General features: G+C 39.3%; 1 protein-coding gene across 1 annotated transcript in view; it reads left to right on the top strand.

Annotated features, from left to right (window-relative positions):
- Positions 1-21,465, top strand: part of MAGI3 (membrane associated guanylate kinase, WW and PDZ domain containing 3) — a 267,634-nt gene that overhangs the window by 73,627 nt on the left and 172,542 nt on the right. The window lies entirely within an intron of this gene.

Raw genomic sequence — 21,465 nt, 5'->3', positions numbered from 1 at the left:
CCTTAATAACCTGAAAAATCCATGTCAAACTTTTAAAGTTGGCTATTCCTAGTTTGAACACCACAGACCACTTGTGTACCTTGGCATTTTTAATTTTAATAAATTTCGTAGCAGTGAGTGGTTATACACATATCCACAAAGGTATCGCTTTTAAAAATGAATAATTTCTGCCTAGTTCCATACAGTTCTCTTGCTTTTCTGAGATGAAAGCTAACAATTAAAATTTATGAAAATTGAAAAGTTAATATTTAATCTCTGCTTCCCATTAGCTTTTTGGCCAGTAATCTATTGATGATGGATGAGGGCTAGTGCCTAAGCGGGGGGAATTGTCAGTCTTGCTGTACACGCACACACACACACACACACACACAATCTACTAGTGTGGATTGATTTTTAAATCACTAGGAAAAGACAACTGAAATCATTTAAATCAAACTTTCCATTTTAACTTTCCATTTTATACATTTCATGTGCTGATGTACTTCCAGGGAAATCCTAGAGATAATCCTACTCGGTTAATTTCTTTAATTGAAAGACCACTGAAGATTTATAATAACTTTAACTTACATTGTACTTGTACCGTATTTTTCGCACCATAAGACGCACCCCCTCCCAAAAAAAGTGGGGTAAAAAGTGTGTGCGTCTTATGGAGCGAAGGTACCGTACGTACCTTCCTCCGGGGTGGGGGGGGCGATCCGCTGCCTCCGTCCCGGCGCTTCCCCTCGCCTGCCAGCCTGGCTCCAGCTCTGACGCTTACAGCAAGCGCCAGGATCGCGCCCTCCGATCCCGGCGCTTGCTTTAAGCATCAGCGCTGAAGCCATGCAAACAGGCAGGGAGAAAGCACGCCGCCCCCTCCACAGCCGGCGCTCGTGAAGCGCTGGGTTTGCGGAGGGGGCGGGTGCTTCCTCTGCCTGGCTTCAGCTGCTGCTTTCAGCAAGCGCTGGGATCGGAGGGTGGAGGGAGCGATCCTGGCGCTTGCTGTAAGCATCAGCTGAAGCCAGGCAGGCAGGCAGGGGGAAAGCACGCCGCCCCCTCCACAGCCCAGCGCTTTGCGAAGGGGGCGGGTGCTTCCTCTGTGCCTGCGTGCCTGGCTGGGAGACAAGTGGCGAGATCGCTCCCTCCGCCCCCATCGCAAACCCAGCACTTCGCAGGGAGCGATCTCGCCACTTGTCTCCCAGCCAGGCACACAAGCACGGGGGAAGCACGCCGGCGCCTGTGTGCCTGGCTGGGAGACAAGCAGCGAGATCGCTCCCTGCGAAGTGCTGGGTTTGCGGTGGGGGCGGAGGGAGCGATCTCGCCGCTTGTCTCCCAGCCAGGCACCTGCGTCTAATGGTCTGGAGCGTCCAGTGGACCGAAAAATACGGTATATATGTAAATAAGTGGAGGCATGGAGTCACAAGGTGGCAGATTGTTTACTTGCATCCAGTCCTCTGAGAGAAGGCTTTTACTTCAAGGGGCTTCATTTTTAGTTCATAGCTATTTTAAAGGAAACAAGCATAGTTCATGCTTGTTTCCTTTAAAAATGCAATTTGTTGTTTTATTTAACTTCACATTAACTTAGGTACATATGCTTTCTTGAGGGGGTAACACTTCCTAGTTCTTAGGTATCTCATGCGAGAAGAAAAGCTGTGGCTGTCTCCTAATAATGAGCTACCACTGAGAAACATCTGCATCCACTGAAGAATGTCAACGGTCCTGACATAATTGGATGTATCTGAAAGAGGGGGTCCATCCCCTCTTGAAAAAACCATCTGCAGACCTGGCTATATTGGTAAATTATTGGCCGGCGTTGAACCTTCCCTTTTTGGGTAAGGCCAGAGTGGGCGGTGACGATCCAGCTACAGGGTTTCCTGGATGACACTTCCGCAATGGATCCATTCCATTCCGGCTTTTGGCCAGGTCATGGGATGGAGATGATTCTGGTCACCCTCATGGATGATCTCATGCAATATCTAGATTAGGGCGGCTCAGCGGTGCTGTTACTATTAGATCTGTCAGCCGTATTCGACATGGTTGACCATCAGTTACTGTTTAGCTGCTTCGCTGACATGGGGATTCAGGGGTCCGCCTTGCAGTGGTTGGCCTCCTTTCTCCAAGGTTGGGGACGAAGGGTGGTGATACGGGAAGAAACATCCCAAAGGTACCCACTTATATGTGGTGTGCCACAGGGTGCGGTTCTGTCCCCGATGTTATTCAACATCTACATGCGCCCCCTTGCCCAGATTGTCAGGCGGTATGGGCTTGATGTCACCATTATGCAGATGACACCCAGCTCTATCTATTGATGAGTGGCCATTCTGACTGTACCCCAGAAAATCTAGACCTGGCTCTTCAAGCCGTAGCATCTTGGCTCAGGCTGAGTTGCTTGAAGCTGAATCCAGTGAAGACGGAGCTCCTGTATCTGAATCGGGGTGGCCTGGGAAAGGTGATCCCTTTGCCGGCTCTTGATGGGGTGCTACTAATGCCGGCCCCTAAGGTCAAGAGCTTGGGGGTGCAGCCACTACCAAATCCGCCTTTTTTCATCTTCAGTGGGTATGGCAGCTGGCCCCTTTTCTGGAGCATGACAACTTAGCTATGGTGATACATGCAACGGTCAACTAGAAAATAGATCACTGTAATGCTCTTTACATGGGGCTACCATTGACCCTAACTCAGACTACATCTAGTGCAGAACACTGCAGTGCGGCTGTTGATGGGGCTCCCTAGATGGGAGCACATTCAGCCAGTGCTGAAAGAGCTGCACTGGCTGCCTATTGTGTTCCGAGTCCACTTCAAGGTGTTGGTTATGACCTTTAAAGCCCTTTATGGTGGGGGGGGGGGCTGTCTGTCTTCGGGATCGCCTTTCTCCGCATGTTCCCCAGAGAGCACTGCGTTCAGGGACACAAAACCTATTGTCCATTCCCGGACCAAAGGAAGCCAGGCTATGCTCCACACAGGCTAGGGCTTTTTTTGGTGGCACCAGAAATGTGGAATGCCCTGCCATAGACCATAAGGGCCCTGCGGGATCTTTCACAATCCCTTAGGGCCTGTAAAAGTGAACTGTTTCAACAGGCCTTCAATACCTGAACTGGGAGAGAACCAACACCTCTCACTGATGAGAAGCTACGAATATCATGAGATCACTAACAGAAAAAAGAAAGATTCCACCATATCAAAATAGTATAGCACCACAAAATGTTTTAAAATGTATTTTATTGGTTTTAAATTGTATTATATAACTGATCGTTAGCCGCCCTGAGTCCGCTTGCAGGGCGGGTGGGATATAAATTTAAAGCAATAAATGAATAAATAAGGCAAGATAACAGTAATAAACTCATTTTCGGTAATTGGACTGTGTTGCAGAATGCTGTGCTGTTCTGCTTTAGCCCTTCTGAGAGGTTGAGACACTCAACAGCTGACTTGTATCTCCATCCTTCAGAACACGCCAACCTCCTAGAGGGGTTCCCCACTTCTTCTCTCAGGGTTATCTACACTGCCACCAGCTGGTTGCTTAGAGTATTTCCCATGAAGAGGGCTAGAACTGTTTCCATGATGTTATTTACAGGGTCCATTTAGTGTTTACAAGAGTGCCTTACCTTACTTGTGGACTCCTGGTATCTAGTGATCTATTGACCAAATGTCACCCTTCCTTTTGTACCCTTTCAGTAACGTGTTTGAGTGGACCTTATCATGGTTATGAAAAGCAAACTTCAGAATTCATAATAAGAAAATGATTAAAAATAAAATGTCTACACAATCCTCTGCACAGCAACAGATTGAAGGTTACAATGTAAAGGTGCATACATACATTCCTCTTTCTCTTCTCTAACATACCTGCCTGCTGTTGTTCATGGATACGCTCTTTATTCTAAATTACAGCTTTCTATTAGTCATCCATTATCTTCAGTCTTTGTCTGTGTACCATGCCCCTTTGTTAGTATGGTGTTAGCATTACCATGTTGTTATATAGTAATCACATACCAATCACATACTGTGATTGTCATATGGTAATGGTGGCCATCCAGATGGAGCCCAGGTACAATAGCTCCTTTCTATAGGTTGTTCCCAGTTTGGTGTAGTGGTTAAGTGTGTGGATTTTTTTAAAAAATAGATTTTATTTTATTGACTCTAATCCAATACAAAGGGAATATAGGGAACATAGAGAACATAGGGAAAATAAATAATAGAAATATAAGTCTAACATACAAGAATCCAATTTAGATCATTGGCTGCATATAACAAACAATTTACAAAAACAATACATAATATGCTATGTATTAAGAATTAAGAAATAACCTACAATTCATTCTCTTAGGCAAAAAAGGAAATATTCCCAAAGAATTCCAAAACGGGGGCCCAAAGCAAATCATAATCTATAGTCAAATCAGTATCATTTTCAAAGAAAGGTTTATCCGTTGTCTTACCCATTTCATACTGGTCCCATAACTTATCATACCATATTTCAATGGTGGGGGTATGTGGATGTTGAGATTAAAGATTTCTGATCTTTACTCACCAATTTATCAGGCCAGATATCAAAAGTTTAAAATCTACTGGAATGGTTAGATCGAATTTGTTTTATTTGCTCTATCACTTTATTCCAAAAATTTGACACCATTGGACATTCCCACCGCATATGATACGGGGAGCCTTTAGTTTACAATTCCTCCAACAATCTGGACTTGAGACCCTAGAGATTTTGCTAATTGTGACAGGGTTTAAATGCCAAAGTGAATACATTTTTAAATACTGGAATTGAATACCAATGCTTTTAGCCATAAAGGCAAAATTGGTTTGCAGGAGCTAACACTAGCTTCAGTTTATGCAACTAATACAGCTCAGATGTCCTTCTTAGAACAAGTATTTGAGAAGCTGCAGACATTTAGTGTGGGTCATTTAATTTTAGAGGGAGACATAAATGTAATCTTGGATGAGAACTTGGATAAATCTACTATTAGACTTAGTGCAAAGAGTAAGAAGAGAGGAGCCCTACTGGCTTAGCACATCTGTTAGAGATGTTTGATCTTTTTGACAGATGGTGTTATTTGTATCCCAAGACCAAGGATTATTTATTCTTTTCTATACCCCATAACTAACATACTAGAATTGGCTATTTATTGGTTTCAAGATCTTTACTGAATAGTTTAATTAAAGGTGGTCCTGTTGTAAGGAGTTTTGTCCCTGTCGTCCGACTGTAATTGAAAGGATAACATTTGAAATCTTAGCTGGAGCTGATTTGGAATGACAATTTAACAGGATCTTTAAGCTACTTTTCAACTTGGATTAACAGACTGAGTTTGCTGATAGAGAAAAATGGCACTGCCGAGCGAAATGTCTTATAAAAAATATATATTATGGAATATTACTTCTCTGAAACAGGATCTTGGTTCATTAATGCAATTGATTAGAAAGCAAATAGGAGCTTTTATGCTGAAAGCTAGCAAACTTTCAAATCTACATGAGCTGAGTGCTAAAGAGATTCTGGCAGCATCTGCGAAATCAGAATGGGGAAGTGATCCGTTCCGAAACAAAAGAAAACAAGAATGGATCCTTATGACGCAGTTACAAAACAAGACCGGAAATCAAGATTGAGTGCAGTCCTGCTGAGAGGAACAAATGGTGCAGAATTCTTCTCCTCGTTACCGAGACGGGTGGCCGCAATGAGAAGAGAGAAGATGCATCCCAGCTAACAAGTGCATCCCAGCTAACAAAGATGTGGAAATCTTTCAGGAAGAAGGACTCTTGAACTTTTTCCCTCTCCTGGATAGTTGGATATGGAACTCTCAATAAGAACTGGCATGCGATTTTAAAAAGCAAAGTGTGATGTCTGGGTTATATCAAGTTGGTTTTCTTTGGAGCAATGTGGATATAGAAGCAAAAGGGATCAAAAAGTTTTTAAATTTTAAGATGATAGATAATGTAATCAAATTGTAACTTGGTGAGCAGCTGGATATGGAACTTATAATAAGAACTCATATATGATTTTAAAAGGCTAGGTGGGATTTTTGGGTTATATACTTAGGTAGATAGATAAGATAATTATTTTTCAATTTGGTTTGCATCTAATAGATAAAGATATGTTTTTATGCTTACTGTAATGATGATATTGTTGAACCAATAAGTGAATTTGTATTTTTAATATCGCTGTTAAGCAGCTAAAATTAAGATTTAAAAATTTTCCTGGGAAGAAGGATTCCCGAGTTCTGGTTTTCCTTGTGGGTAAATAAATATGGAATTATTAATAAGAATTGACGTGTCCTTAAAAGGGAGATCCTAAGGATGGAAAGGTTGTTAAAATGTTAGATAAATGTACAGTTAATTTGGATCATTGGTAAAAAGGGCAGACAACACATTTATTCTTACATGGCAGCTTTATTCTTAGTATGTTTGTTTGGAGAAATTGCTCATACTGATATAAGAGTTGGATTAATTGTTAAAAAGGCAGACAGCATAATTATTTTGTAATCTGGCAGGTTTGTTTTTAATATGCTCCTCTGGAGAAATTGCTTATACTGAGATGGACAAATTATTATGTTGCATTTTTTAACTTGTTATGGATAAAGATATGATTTTTATGTGCTTGTTTTAATAAGGATATTGTCAAGCTAACAAAATAGTCTTTGTTCTTAACATGGTTAAGCTAAATCAGCCAATCTTGTGTCAAGACGCCTTTGAATTTCTTTATACTTATTTGTGTTGAAGAAGAATTGTTTAGACTTATATTGCTAGTAATAATTTAGTAAAAAAAATATAATGAAAGACAAGGATGGTAAAATATATACTTGCAGGTAGAATGAATTGAGTATTTTATTTGGAGGTAGAATTATAATTGATATATTTGTACTTTTCTTTGTTTCTGTTTTTCCCACTCTGTACATGCCCTTACCTCCCTTTTATGTATCTTTGCTCCTGCTTCTTCTTTTTGTAGTTAAAATCAATAAAAATTATAAAACCCAAAATTGAAGCCTTCAGATAGATTTATTGGATGGTTTAATTTCAGAACAAGAGATTGATGATGCAGATGGATCTCTTAAAAATAACACTGCCCCTGGTTTAGATGGCTTTCCTGCCAAATTTAACAAAAGATTCAGATCTATTTTAGTTAAACCTTTAACTCAAGTGTGTAATAATACCTTTATGAAAGGCTTATTGCCTCCCTTGTGGGAATCAGTTATTGTCCCAATTCCTAGAGAAATGAAAGATGTTTAATCTCCTTGCAATTATAGACCTATTGCCCTTCTTAAGTGTGATTATAAGGTTTTTACTACTGTGTTAGCTGAAAGACTGAAACAGGTTTTATCCCTGGGGGGGATATTTCAGAGAATATTAGAAGAACTTTGAACATCTTGAATTATTGTATGGTAACCAAACAGGAAGCAGTCTTATTTTCAATCGATATGGTTAAAGCTTTTGATTCTGGTGAGAAAGATTTTTTATGACTGTCTTTGAGAATATGGGTTGTGGTAAGAACTTTTAAAATGGTCTTTGTACAACAATCCCTCTGCTCAAATCAGAGTTAATGATTGTTATTTTCAGTACTGTCAACTCAAAAGAGGTACATGCCAAGGATGTCCCCTTTCACCATTAATTTTTGCCATTTCTATGGAACCCCTGGCAGAATGTATCTGAAGTAATCAAGATATTGAGGGTGTTTCAATAGGCTCTAAAACACATAAAATAGTGCTTTTTGCTGATGATGTAGGACTATATACCTCTTCCCCAATAAAGTCGGTACAGGCTATCAGATTTTACAATTTTGTCGTGTCTGGGTTAAAAATTAACTGGAGAAAACAATTTTGCATCCGATTAATCTATCAGTTGATACTGAAGCAAGGCTAAGAAATCTAGTCCCTTATTCATGGGTGGATAAGAAATGGTCATATTTAGGAATAAATATCCCAAAGAAAATTAAGGCTTTAATGAAATTCAACTATGATGAGTTGCTAAAGAAAGATCAAGCATTATTAGTTAAATGAAACAGAATCAACCTTTTTTGGCATGAAAGAATCATGCGTATCAAATGTGTTATTTTTCCTAAATTTTTATATTTTTTCCAGGCTATTCCAATAGAAATATCAGAAAAAACTTTGAATAAATGGCAACAAATCTTAAATTGATTTATTTGGAATAATGCTAGGCCTTTGGTAAAAATTTCAACAATATGTAGACCCATCAAGAAGGGGGGGGGATCTACTCAATCTAAGAATATACTATTATGCAGCTAATCTTGCCCAAACAGTTAAAATGATTAGGAAAAATCCAGTAGAAACTTGGATCAGTATTGAACAAGAATATGTTTTCCCCTTCTCTTTGAGAGGAACTTTTTGCTCTAAACGTCAGAAGAGATCACATTCTATACCAGCAAATCCCTTCCTGGAAAATTAAGAATATGGGATAAGCTAAGAAAGTGGATTGTGCCAAGTATTTCTCTAGTAGGTAGTTTTTTTCACCCAAGATTGTTTCCCACAATTCTTTAAGGCTAACTCCAGCCATCCATGGGGGTAAGGGGTTGGATAGAATTGAGGAGTGGATTCAAAAGAACAATATTATTATTAAGGAACCAACAGAAGAAAAATTAGGAACCAATATCAATTGGTATCAATACCTTCAAGTTCAGAATATGGTATATTCTCTTCAGAGGAAAGAAATCATTAGATATGAATTGATGCCATTTGAGGCCCTGCTTAAAGAGGACGATATTGGTAAGAAAAGTTTGTTTTCTAAAATATATAATTTTTTAATTGACTCTCTTCATTCATATCCACCCTCTTATATTAAAACGTTGGAATTTAATGCTACCTCAAAGGCTAGAGGAAAGCGATTGGGAAAGGATCTGGAATTCCCCATCCATTAAGTCTAAAAGTGTGTGGATTCTTATCTGGGAGAACCAGGTTTGATTCCCCACTCCTCCACATGCAGCTGCTGCAGTGACCTTGGGTCAGTCATATGTCACGACTGTCTCATAGAGTGTCTGTTGTGAGGAAAGGAAAGGCAGTTGTAAGCTACTCTGAGACTCCTTTGGGTAGTGAAGGGTAGGATATAAATCCAGTCTCTTCTTTTTCTTAGCCAAAATGGACTTTGTTCTCTTTGTGTCCAGAGAATTTAAGTCTGCTCTTTAACTACCTCCTTGTGGGTCATTCCTTTTCTTCTTGCCCTTCCTGGGAAGAGATGTAGTCTAACATTTGGCATTCCCAAAGTTTCTGTTACCTCCTAGGTGTTAGGGCTTGAGATGGCCCTTTGATTATTCTCTGCTAGCTAGGATCACTTGTATAATGAAGCCTTAAATAAAGGATACTTGAGGGGATCATCAGTGGGATGAGGGTGCATAAGAACAATTAACTTTTCTCCTATTTCCTATCCTTGTATGGACAGAGAAATTTCTTCAAAACCCTCAAGCAATCAATAGTGTATTGTAACCTGAAGTGGGACTGTATTACCACTATGTAGTTTTCATATGACTTTCATCGAATGCACTTTTAAGTATATAACAGTTAACATTAAATATTCCACAAAGTAATTTTCTTCAATCTGCTAGCCCTCTCCACTTAAGTCAGAATCAAAACAGAATAATGGCATTGTAAAGGGAGTAACCTGTGTTAAGAACTGTCCTAAAGTTTGTCAACTTAAGGCTGAAATCTCCATCTCCCCCCCCCCCCCCATGAACTTGGATGTAATGATAGAATTGTTAAACTCCTTTCAACCACTGTACACATCCTATGGCTCAATTAGAGATCTGTATGGCCAGAGCAGGCAAGATAACTGGTTTGATGCTGACTGCAGGGTGCTTAAAATGGCAATTCACTATATGCATTGCCAATTTAAATCACATAATGACAGAACTTTGAATGCTCATCAAAAGCAAAACAAAAAGAGCTGCTTTAACTACCTCATGGAAACGCTTAATTTCGGCTTCCAAACAAAAAGATGCAGAAATCTTCTGGGACATGATTGAAAAGGAACTAAACACTAGGTCTCCACTCCTATGCCACATCTTTGCCAACTGTTAGGAAGCATATTTCAAGGACTTATTTATGATTCCATCTGTTAACAGCACTTCTGCCCAAATATGTGTCACACCAAAGCTTCAGAAATGGTTCCCATCACAGTACAAGAAATCTTTTAGTATCTCAGAAAAACCTGGGAAGGCACCAGGCCCTGATGCCTGCAGAGCTATTTAAAGCAAATCCTGATTGATGATGGACAGAGATTTTGGCACCTATACACACACACACATATACATATATATATTTAAAATGTACAGTGAATGTAAGCAGAGCCTTCTGGATCTGATAATCTTGTTGAGCATCCTTTTCTGCATAATAGCAAGTTACCCTGGAGTGCCAAAGAAAAGTTAGAGCTTAAAGCCTTCTTTTAATGTTGCCTCTTAGCATTGGTATTCAGAGGGTTCTTGCCTCTTTATAAGACAATTCCCCTTACTCACCAGGGCTAGTAGCCATTGATATACCTGTTCTCCATATATCTGTCAAAGCCACTAATGGATTGGGTCCTTAAAAGAGTGAGCAGAAGGCAGGCACATACATGGGATATCTTCTGCTTCCCTGCTCCAAGTCAACCCTCAGACTTCCAAAAAGCTAGTGCTGGAGGTCCCAGGACTTTTGTGGGCAAAAAGCCAATCAGTCTAGGGGACTGCAGTGTAAAAAGGGACTTTGACAGAAATTAACTGTTTCTCACATTGATTTGCTATTTTACAAATGTCTTGGATCCAGGGAGCAGCAGCCTGGACTGCAATGAGAGGGGGAGGTGAGAAAGTCATGTTCCACTGGTTGAAATCTGCAGAAATTCTCTGGTGGATCCAAACTAGTTTTTTTCCTGTTGTACATTAGTATAATTCTCTGTCAAGTTACATTAACTACAAAACTCTGAAATCTGTATTCTGTTTCAGAACATGTATTTCTACCTGTAGGTCTGTAATACATGCAAGACTGTTAAGTAAGATCTTCACTTGGAAGCAGACGTCAAGGGACCCAAAAAATTACAACTAGTTCTGTCTTCCTGATGAGACTTTAAGAAGCGGTTTCAGACAGCAGCCTCCCACCCTGTATAGCAGATCAGTTAAAAGTTGGAGACTGGTCAAAACAGTTTGCAATAAAAAAAGATCCTTGTATAGCAGTTGGGCAAGAAATATTTATACACTATATGCACCAAAATTTTCAAGGAGAATTGTTTGGCACTTGGTGGGGGACAAAATACATATTTTCTTGCATTTCTAAAACAAACCCCGTAGAGTAAAATTTAATAATTAAAGCCTTTCTACTTAAGAACCTTGCCACCTATTCATTGTACTAGATTGAAATCCTGTCGTCATATGTCAAATATTCCCAACTTCATTGGCAGCCTAAATTGCTTGCTTGCTTTGTTTATCCTCATTATACTGATGTATTACTGGAGAGTTTTTTGCTCACTACAAGATTGATTAACTGATGACCACTTTTATTCTTTATTTTCATGTACTTTTCTTCACATGAGTTTTTAAAGCTGAATCTTTAATAAAAGTCTTGTTATCAGTTACAAAACCAGAAACCAGTCAGTAAAAGGATGGCTAAATTAGAAATTCTGAAGAAGTGAGTTCTCACTCTGAGTTGGAAGACATCAGGAATTTTTTTGATACTTTTTCAAGGAAAATGTTCTATTTTTAAAACATTCATTGATTTATAAAACTAGTAGCATTGAATGGATGTAATTGCCAGTGCAGTATTAAGTTAGTTTTGCAGTTTCAGCTGATTATTCTTAGGAATTGTGGGCGAGTACATGTAAGTTTTATTGATTTGTATACTGGGGGAGGAGGTATAAAACTGCATATCCATATAACCTAAATTTAAAAAAACCCCAACATATACAGGTCAAATATAGTCCTCTGCCACAAGTAGTGACAGTGAAACCAAGATCTCCCAGTGACCTCCATGGAAGAGTCAAGTTTTGTTGAGATAGATGAGTGAACACACACACTTGTGGTTTACCTAAATCATTGGTGTTGATTCTTCCTCTAAAGGGCTTGTATCCATTTATGCTTATTTTTATCTTTAATACAGTAACACTTCATACCAAGCTGTTTCCTTTAACACCCTTTGTTGAGGGGGGTTTATGAAATAGTGGGAGCTGACAGAAGCTCCACTATATGACAGATTGAGTAAGAAGTAAATATGTTCAAGTGAGGGCAGACAAGGCCCCACTGTGGCTGGAACAGCCACCTCCAATCTATGTTTGAGAGCTATACAAGGCCTGCACAGCTGAGGAATAGGACCTCAATAGGAGCCGCAGGGCTGATAGAGAAGGCTACCACAGCTGTCCCAGGAGGAAGCCTTAACATAGAAAGTGAGCCTGAGAGTTTTCTCAGAACATATCCGTTCAGAACTGTTACAAATAACCATGTTCTATTGTTTATATAGAAATATTGTGAACCAGGGCTTTTTTTCTAGCAGGAGTTCCTTTGCATATTAGGCCACACACCCCTGATGTAGCCAGTCCTCCTGGAGCTTACAGTAGGCCCTGTACTAAGAGCCCTTTAAGCTCTTGGAGGATTGGCTACATCAGGGGTGTGTGGCCTAATATGCAAAGGAATTCCTGCTATTAAAAAAAAGCCCTGTAAACACATCTGCATTAGAGGCAGTGCTATCAGTACCTCTTTTAGAGCTGCATTTTATTTATTAAAAATATTAGCCACCTTTATGCTTTCTGGATCTCACCGTGGCTTACAGTATAAATAGAACAAAACATAAAACACATAAAGCCACAAATCAAAATCACAGTTTACAACTAATCTAATCAAATGCACTCTGTTTTCAAAAACATAATCATTAAAGCTGATATTCCTCTATTGGTTTCCACCAATTTATCAGGAAGAAATATGTGAATTGGTCTGTAGCCACTCAAACCTGCCTCAATCTGTTAACCTTTTTTTTAAAAAAAAATGCAGCACCTTGGCTACTTTCTGATTTTCCAGTATAGAATGTAGTTCTAGTGACATGAAATGTTAGAGGAGATCTGCAGTCCCACATTTGCATCCCTTAGGAACTCTTCTTCAGACCAATGATGGATTTTGAAAAAGAAGAAATGTTGGGAAAACAGATGTTGTATGACTAAAGTACCCAGCTGTGTACTATCAATGAATCCTATACTGCTTAGTTAGCAGTTTCTTGGCAGTCAGGCATGTCTATAACACAATAAGCACAGTATGGGGAAATAAAGAATTTTCTGAACATTGGCAGCTTTGAGTCAAACATCTGTGTGGGCAAAGAGCTGAGTGTGTTAGTCACACCAGGGTCAAGGGAACTACCTTGCAGACTCATAAACATATGAACTTATCCCAGTGCTTCTTTAAGCTTCTCTTTTGCATTATTTGGTTATTTGAAACTGTACATCTTTATCAAAGAGAATATACATGCATTTTAAGTTATATTTAAAAACTTTAGTTTGAGTAAAGTGCTGGTTTGCTGTACATCTTTATGAAAGAGAATATACATGCATTTTGAGTTATATTTAATAACTTTAGTTGAAGTAAAGTGGAGCTTCTTGGGCTTGTCTGTGGTGTAGCTGTGAGGTTATAAAATTAAACATTAACTTAGTTATTATGGCAATGTGGACAAAAACCACTGTACCTACATTTTTTATGGCTTGGATCTGGTTTATAGCTTTGATGGTGGGGTGGGAGTTCTCCTGATTGAAAATATGTTTGCTTTGCTTATTCTGGAACAACCTCTGCTTGTTCAGTCAAGTCACCATCTTCCCTTCCAGAGTCTTGTTCTGCGGAGTCCTTTAATGAGGAGCTACAGTCTGACTTATAACAGAAACATGAGGGGGTGCGGAGGTTTAGGGTTCCAAAACGCTTTGTGAGCTGCTTTAGTAAACCAGGACCCTCTTCTAGGAGATAGTGGACTCTGTGAACATCATGCTTTTTTGTGCCATGGACTAGGGCTCACTGCAGACCTTTTAAATTAGGTTCTGATGCCCTATGTAAAATCACATTCATCAATATTATGTCCTACATTTCCACAGGAGCATGGAACATTGGAACTTACTGTGAAAGTTCTTCCCGCCTTGAATTTAGAGGACATCATTGTGTCCCATCCTGTTTAAGGGGAAGAGGGGGACATTGGAGTTGGATCAAGGCATTTGTCCTTGCCTTTCTTCATTATTTGCATTTTCCCTGTTTATATTACTGTCAAGGCCTGTTGCCTCTCCTGTTTTTCTTGATTTTACATATTTAGGCCTGTTGCCTCTCCTATTTTTCTTGATTCTACATATTTAACTTTTCTGAGTAAAGGAAGAGAGTTAAAAATGATGGTGCAGTGGGAAATGAAATTTGTGTGTTGCTAAAAAATGCCTTTAGTCAATCTATCTCAAGTTGAGTCTTTCTCTTTTCCTATTGCCTAGTATTATTGTCTTTTCCAACAAGTCTTGTCTTCTCATGATGTGACCAATATATGCCAGCCTTAATTTAGTCATTTTAGTTAGGGGAAATTCAGGCTTGATTTTACATAGAACCTGCTTATTTGTTTTTTTGTGATCCACAGTATCTGTAACACTCATTTGAAAACACATTTCAGGTGAATCAACTTTCTTGTCAGCTTTCTTCGTTGTCCAACTACAACATTCAGAAATAGTGAGGGGGAACAGTGTGGTATGAATTATCATGATATTGGTCTCCAGCAACACTTCCTTGTGCTTAAGGGTCTTTTCTAGCTCCTCTTAGTGCCTCTTCTTTTTCTGAATCCTGCTTGAAATAAGGCCGATAATTGCTTAAATATAAGCAGATCTGAGAGCTATCCACTTCTTCTTTTTTGGTATTTTTTTGTATTGTGTGTGTGCGCGCACATGCATGCCTGGAAGTTATGGCAACTTCTGGTGACCCCTACTGGGGCATGGACAATATTCAGATAAATGGCTTGATACAGCCTGCCTCTGCCTCCCGCTCCTCCTATTCCAAGGAGGTCTCTCATCCAAGTACTTGCCAGGGTTGGCCCTGCTAATCATCCGAGATCTGACAAGATTTGGCTGATCTGGGCTATCCATGTCAGGGTGAGAGCCATCTACCTTGAAACAGAAGCACATTTTAAACAGTGAGGTGGTGCTGTGCTTTGTTTCTGCTCTGGTATTTTAAACAAAGAACAGCTTTTAACACATTTCCATTATAGTAAAATATTTATGGACCAAAGTTGTAAGTGCTTAAAGTGGCAGTGGGAAAGATGTAAGTAATGATAATTAGACCTGTTGTTAGTCACACAACAGCATGCATTACAACTGAAGTTTTGCTACTGGTATATTGATGACTTTTAGGAAAGTAAGGATTTTTCACTGTAGGTTTTACTCTGTTGAGAACTCTTGCAGAAATGAGAGCTTGTTAAGTTACAAGTTGTGTTAGGAACATGATTGGATATGTTTAGTTGTGCTACCTTTTTAAAAATTCTGTCTTTATTGCTTTTAGTGCTGAACAGCAGCCTAAAATATTAATAAATCAAGTCCAGTAATATAAAACCAATGGCAATGAATGCCTTAAGGAAGCAGGAGGGCTGCAGTGAAGAAATTGAATAAACTTGCCCTGCCTTCCCTCTTCTACCACTGTGCATTCTACTTTTCTTTCCTACTGCAATGAGGTAACATGCCTTCCACCACTACAGTAATCATACACAAAAAGCCTGGATCAAGATATGGGCTGCAATAGTCCTAAGGGGGACAACACTGCCACTGCTATTTAAAAACAATCATATATACATGGTTTGATGGAAATAAGTAGTAGACATTGTTTACTGTGGATTCTCAGAATCCACACAACCCAATGTACAAAGAATTTCAGTGAGCTGCTAACTCTCCTGCACAACAAAGTATTCTAGATCGGGGTGGCAGAACTTACTTAAGAGCCATGTAGAATAAATGTCAGTTGTCTGAGAGCCACAAGAGATGAACATCAGATATTTAAGAGCCAAAAGGCAGGCAGAAAGGCAAATAGATGAGGGAGGGGGGGAAGGAGAGAGAGCTGAAAAAAAGCAACTTTAACTTTAAATGCATTCTCCAAGCCAGCCAACAGTGTGATGGGGGCTTTGAGAGCCACAAAATCTGTGAGAAAGAGCCAGATGTGGCTCCTGAGCTACAGTTTGGCCACCCCTGTTCTACATCCTCAAGGAAAGCAGCTGATAGAGAAGAATGACAGAAAAATGCCCTTTAGAACTTGACCACTGTGTGACAGTTCAGCTTGCTGCCCATGACCTGCCATTCTGTAACAGATAAGTCTTCAAGCAATCATCGTTCAGATCCTTACAGAAGTACATCAGGAATACTGAGCTTTTCTTCTGAGATTATGTGAAATTGAACAGGGATCTGTACCTGTAATGTTGCTACTAGTTCTCAGTCCTTACGATTGGGGAAAGTAGGGAGAAGAAACGACAATAGCACTATACAAAACATACAACAAGACTCTAAAACTTGCTATTAAAGCACAATATTTTATTCTACAGTGGTGATGTCAACTCTTTAATGATTATAAGGTCATGCAAAGCATTCAGATAATCAACCTCTGACAAGTTAAATAGGAGGAAACTGAGAATGGTGAGTTCAAATTAGTATTTTAGCTAAACAACATTTAAACATGAGGCTGTACTGAATATACTACCATAAGCAAACAATCAGAAGGAATTGTTTTTATTGTATCTAATGGCAAGGTCACAGGTACAGTTGCTTTTAAAACTGAAGCCAAAACTAAAGTAACTAGCTGATCTGTATGCAAAATTAACATATCTAATAACCAGTTGTACCCCAATCTGCAGATACTTAAACCTGCAGATCAGGGCCAGATGGAGATCAGGAAGTTTTTCCTTCAAACCTAGGGGCCCTACAAGTTTGCAGAAAAATCTTTAAAACTGGGGAAAGAATAGAGGGGGGGGTGTAAATGCCCCCAAAACAGAGAAGCATCGTCTATGCATGTGCAAACAATATTTCTCTGTTCAGCTGGGCAGACTGGCTGAGCTTAGCAGGTGGCTCCTCCACATTCCAGGCTTTCTGCAGCTCCCTGCCACCCCCATCATCATCCTTCCCCAGCTCTGGTGCTACTCACAACTGTGCTCAGCCAGGTACTGAAGCTAGGAGTTGTGCCAGGCCAGTAGCAGCAACAGTGGGGGGGTAAGGACCTGAAACTTCAGAGAAGCTAGGATCAGCTGGGATAAGATGGATGGGGGAGCCATCATCATCACTTACGCATGGGAAGACATGCCACCACTATAGCAAGTTGGGATTGGGGAGCATTCCCCAACAGTTCTTGTGGGTTCCTGTTTGTAAAATATTAATTCAGTTAATAAGTCATAACATACCAACATAATTTTCTTATGCAACAGTGAGAAGGAAAAATGGTACAATGTATTGTTAGAAAATTGACTATATCTCTGTTGTAGAAAGAATTTGTTCACCGCTAAGTAAAATCCGTAAAACACAGCACAATCCACATAATACATTTTATTGTTGTGTATGAAGTCACTTCTGACTCATGGCAACCCTATAAATTAATAACCTCCAAAATATCCTATAGTTGACAGCCTTACTCAAGTCTTGCATACTGAGGGCCGTGGTTTCCTTGACTGAGTCAATCCATCTCATGTTTTGTCTTCCTCTTTTTCTGTTGCCTCCAACTTTTCCTAGCATTGTTGTCTTTTTCAGTGACCTGTCTCCTTGTAATGTGACCAAAGTACAATAGCCTCAGCTTGGTCAAAGAACGTTTTTTAGGACCAACTAAATCACACAATCTATACACATATGCATCATTTGGTGATTTCTCCGTTGTGTTCATAGATCTGGCACAGGCTTCAAAAAAGCAATGAAATGAACAGACCAGTTGCAAATTCTGGCTGAATCAAAGGTTTAGCATTTTTTTATAATTTCGTTTCAAATTCTACAATGATATTCAATAAGTCAAAAATAAAACTATTCAGCTTAACATGACATAAATAAGGAAGAGTCTGTGGAAACCAGGTTAAGTCATAGATCAAAGATTTCCCCCCACCAAAAAGCCATGGAGAATTTATTTTATATTGTGGGTTCATGTAACTAATCCCTTATAAAACTTTTATGCTCTTCTTTGGAGGCTCTGCTTTGGGTGTCCCTGCCTTCTGAGATTAGGCAGGTGGCAACCCTCAAGAGGCCTTTGAAGTCCAGACACCAAACTCTGGAATTCATTCCGCAGGGAGACTTTTCTGTCCTCTTCTGTTGCCATCTTCTGCCAGTGAGTGAAGACTTTTTTGTTTCATTTGGCATTCCATCAATGATCCATCTTCCATCAGCAAGTGAAGATTTCTTTGTTTTGGTTTGCATTCCTTCAATGATCCCTTCTTCATAATAAATGTTTTAATATTCTATATTTTTAAAAAACTCTTTTTGAAATTTTTAAACTATGTTTGAAGTTGTTTTAATGATGTGTGTGTTTTACTATAGTTTTATAATATAATTTCACCCATATATGTTTTAAATTATTAGCCACTTGGTCAGCAAAAAGGCATGATATAAATTCTAGTTGTTGTTGTTATTATTATTTACAACAGTTAATAATTCAACTACACTTCTAGTCAAACTACATGTTGCAGTTTGTTCCATGTTATTCATTTTGAAAGATTTCTTTAAATACTGCCACTGGTGTTACTTTTATATGATGTGAGGAAGGAGCTACTCTCTAATCCAGGGGTGTCTCATTTGTTATGAGGACCGGATCTGATATAAAAGAGACCTTGTCGGACAGGGTCAGGCTGGGCCAAGCCATGCCGGGCCGGATCATGTGTGTACCTATTTAAGATTAGGTAGCAGAGATCTAAACTTTATAAAGGACACAGACACACATTTAAACTTAAAACGTTGGCACTCATTGGTTTTAAAGATGCTTTCTTTATATTTCTCCCATGGGATCCAGGGAACTGGGCAAAGGAAGCTCTGGATCTTTCCTTCCTTCCCTACGGGACTGGTGGGGGAGGAACCTCAGCCAATAGAGGGGAGAGAGGATTGGCTCAGTAGCTCTGCTGTGCAATTGAGAGAGCCTGGCAAAGAAGCTATTACTACCCCCCTTCCTCTCCAAGCGAGGAGCCTCAGTAAATAGAGAAAATAGAGGTTTTGCTCTGTAGCTCCTGTGCGATTGAGCAAGCCTTGGAAAGCAAGCTGCTATGCAGAAGGAAGTAAGATATAGGGAGAAGGAAGTAGATGACAGCCAGTTGATAGGACCCTTCCGAGGGCCTGATTCGGCCCCCAAATTGCATGTTTGACATCCCTGCTTTAATCCTTTCTTTCCTTGTTAGTTCCTTCAGAAACATCACCCTGTCAGTTTGTTAAATTATATCTGTATTTTATAAGGAATTTAAAAAGACAGAAAAATGGAAAGTGATTAACATATTTTGCTAGTTTCTCAAACCAAAATGATACACAACAAACAACATGACCACCACTGGAACTGAAAACACATTACAGCTGCAGGTTCCTTTGAAAGCTCCATTCTGAAACATCACAGGGGTTCAGTTCAGATGAGGGTCATGAGGTATAGGGAGGAGGGATTTCAGACCCCCTGGGCACTGGTTTACTGACCCAAAATGATGCCAAATGGTGTTATTTGCCCCATTGGTGGGGCTGCATGTGCACATTCTCAGAGGGGCTTGTGGCTGCAGTAAATGTCTAGCTTGAGCCTAAAAGTTTAATATTGTAATACAGCATTTAAGATATTCATCTTCCAAAAATAATATATATAAATGTTACATTTAAAAAGCAGGATTACATTCATATATAATTCCTTTCTGATCTAAATCAAAGGGCCCAAACCGACATGACACAGGGAGATCTGTGATCACATTGGCCTGGTATTCTTTTTTCAAAAAGGTCCATAGCTGCCACATTGGTCCCTGCTTCAGTTCCAGACCAGTGTCACAAGAATTTAACCCTTCCACTGCCACATCAATTTTAGAATGACAAAGGAATAGAGAGATTGCTAAAGGAAGATGGGGAGATAGCAGAGCAGCTCAATGATTTTTTTTTGCTTCTGTGGTCATGTGGAAACTGTAGGGCATGTACCCATGTCACAGCCCCTATTCATCTGAAGAACTGAGCAAAATTGAGGTCACCAGAGATGTTCTAATATCACTGCCTTGGGGACCCTACTCAGGTGGAAAGGTGGCACTGAAATGTTTGAAATAAATAATAACCACCCTTTGCCCTCTCATTTCTGTTGTTCCTGTCTTCTTCATTTTTAAAAGTCTATTTTTATGTGGCATTTAGTCAAAGTTCACTCCTCTTTTGCATTTCAAACTCTTTTTCTTAATTACATTCAAAACACAGAGTATGCACATGTATCCCCTAGGGCCCACATATTAAAAAACAATATTCAGTTCACATAAACAATTTTCTCTGACATGGATATCTCAAGAGAAGGCACATTCCACTCTCAGAAGACACTCTGACCGCAAATCACTTCAATCTCTTTTTATACCACAGTTTAAATTAATTCTCTGCATAATATGTTCCCAAAAGAGCAGAAATTTGTTACATATTCCATCACAACTGACTTAGATCACATGACTGTTATAGAATAATTTAAAATGAAATGAAAATACATTTGGACATTTGATCAAAAATATTTAGTCAAGTGACTACTAATATTTTTGTTAAATGCTGTCAAAAGATGATAAATATTTTAAAGCATTAAATTTTTAGAAAGACTAATCAAGGTTTGATACTTATTGTAAATTACAAAAGCTAACTTATTTGGCAACACCTTTAGGTGATGATGCCAAATTATGGAATGCCCTCTTTCATAAACCATGCCTGACATCTTCTGTGTTTCTGTTAGGTTACTTCCATTGCATACCTAATCAGAATTATATCTTCTTATTAAATCTACTGAAGCCAACGGATGCTTAGGATGGCACTGTCAAAGAGCAATCCTAAACAGCTCTACCCGGAATCTTGGTCAGCTTTAATCAATGAGGCTAACTCCCAAAAATCCCCTTACAATTTCACTTTTATAAGAAATATGTTGCTTCTTCAGATGTGAAATTGGTTTTGAGTTTATTTACAGCTATTAAGGTGGCAGTAGCCACCAAGTGGAAAAAGGCAGAACTTCCTTCCAGGAGTAACTGGTTCCACATCATCTGGAATACTGCACTGTTAACTGAACAAACTTACTTTAAGAAAACCCCCCAAAATAGTTCTCTAATAAGTTCAGTGAATGATGGGTAATTTATTTAGAACAGTAAGATAAGTACTTACAAAATAAGGAATTTACAACAATTCATAGAAACAAACAACTGATTGCACAATACATCTTATTAGAATAAAAAGAAACCATGGTATCTTCTACTGTGGTACCCATTAATACTGTGGGAAGTCCCTTTTGCCAGCAGGAATTCTTTTTTTGGGAAGGGTTAGTGTTTTTTGTGTTTGTGTGTGCGCATGTGCTTGCATGCCTGGAAGACATGGTAACTTCTTTGCTCAAGTTAATCAGAATTCCTCCCGGCA

The sequence above is a fragment of the Heteronotia binoei genome, chromosome 2 (genome assembly GCF_032191835.1).
Source record: "Heteronotia binoei isolate CCM8104 ecotype False Entrance Well chromosome 2, APGP_CSIRO_Hbin_v1, whole genome shotgun sequence".
Lineage (NCBI taxonomy): Eukaryota > Metazoa > Chordata > Lepidosauria > Squamata > Gekkonidae > Heteronotia > Heteronotia binoei.
Note: the sequence above shows the minus strand (reverse complement) of the source record. Positions and strands in the feature narration are given on the sequence as shown.